We start from the raw sequence: 1,589 nt of genomic DNA, 5'->3' as shown, positions 1-1,589 counted from the left end.
GGGAATTAGGAAACGTCCGGGATCCGATAACTTCTGAGGTAGTTTCTTCTGAACCAAGGAATTAAGTTCCTTGGTGAGCACTGGAGGTTCGTCCTCCAATGTCTCTGTTCTAAATAATTTGGCATTCAGCTTCATCAGAATTTCTAAGTACTGAGCAACTTGCTCTTCCCTAGTTTCCTCTTCCTCATCAGAGGAGGAGTATTCTTCAGAGTCTATAATTTGTAACAATACATTCAAGGGAACCTTTATGGTCTCCTCATAAGTTCTAGTCTCTTTTAGTTCTTCAATAGGAGGGTCCTTATGGGCGTTGAACACCCATCCTCTCCCATTGTGGCGTTCAACGCCAGAACTTCCTCTTCAGATTCGGCTTCAGCTCCTATACTGAGAGCCTTGCACTCTTCTCTTGGGTTTACTTCAGTATTACTTGGAAGAGTGTTAGAAGGGATCTCAGGGATCCTCTTACTCAGCTGACCAATCTGTACCTCTAGATTCCTGATGGAGGACCTAGTCTCTATCATGAAACTGTGAGTGGTCTTATAAAAATCAAAGACTATAGTGGCTAAGTCAAAGAGGCTCTGCTTAGAAGTCTCCATCTATTGCTGAGAATTTGGGAATGGTCTGTTATTGAACCTATTTTGGTTTCTTCCACCTTGGTTGTTATAGAAGCCTTGCCGAGGCTTTCGGTTGATCCCTGCATAAGAAGTTGGGATGATTCCTCCATGATGAGTTGTAGGTATTTTCATAAGGCTCATTATTGGGATTTCCTGAGGGATTTTCCAAATAGTTAACCTCATCCATCATGGGTTGATCTGGATCATAGGTATCTCTTTCATAGGAGGCGTCTTGAGTGCTACCAGCTGTAGCTTGTAATCCAGTCAGATGCTGAGAGATCATATTGATCTGTTGGGTCAGAATTTTATTCTGAGCCAATATGGCATTTAAAGTGTCAACCTCCAGGACTCCTTTCTTCTGAGCCACCCCATTGTCCACAGGGTTCCTCTCAGAACTGTACATCAACTGGTTCTTTACAAACATGTTAATGATTTCCTGTGCCTCTTCAGGCATTTTCTTCAGGTGGAGTGATCCACTAGCAGAGTGATCCAATTCCATCTTGGACAATTCAGAGAGACTATCATAGAAGATATCCATCATGGTCCAGTCTGAAATAATGTTAGGAGGGCACCTTTTGATTAGTTTCTTATACCTCTCCCATGCTTCATAGAGGGATTCACCCTCTTTCTGTTTAAAGGTCTAAACTTTCACCCTGAGCTTGCTCAGCTTCTAAGGTGGGAAGAACTTGGTCAAAAATACATTGACCACCTTCTCCCAAGAGTCTAGGCTTTTCTTAGGCTGAGAATCCAGTCACAACCTAGCTCTGTCCCTTACAACAAAAGGGAAAAGCATAAGCTTGTAAATCTTTGGATCCACTACATTAGTCTTGACAATATCACAGATCTGCAAGAAATTAGAGATGAATCTGTTAGGATCTTCTTGTGGAAGTCCATGAAACTGGCAGTTCTGTTAAACTAGAGTGACCAGTTGAGGCTTTAGCTCAAAGTTATTTGCATTGATGGCAGGTATAGAGATGC

The 1,589-nt window shown here is 42.2% G+C and overlaps 1 non-coding gene across 1 annotated transcript; it reads left to right on the top strand.

Moving 5' to 3' along the window:
• The first annotated feature begins 1,168 nt into the window (after window positions 1-1,168).
• Window positions 1,169-1,272, top strand: LOC148562338 (small nucleolar RNA R71). Its single transcript, XR_015886405.1, has one exon. It is a non-coding gene; the product is annotated as a small nucleolar RNA R71 (small nucleolar RNA).
• Window positions 1,273-1,589: the final 317 nt, after the last annotated feature.

Source organism: Arachis ipaensis, chromosome B6, assembly GCF_059453495.1.
Source record: "Arachis ipaensis isolate K30076 ecotype BB chromosome B6, ASM5945349v1, whole genome shotgun sequence".
Lineage (NCBI taxonomy): Eukaryota > Viridiplantae > Streptophyta > Magnoliopsida > Fabales > Fabaceae > Arachis > Arachis ipaensis.
The sequence above is the reverse complement of the archived record's forward strand: the minus strand, read 5'-3'. Positions and strand labels throughout refer to the sequence as shown.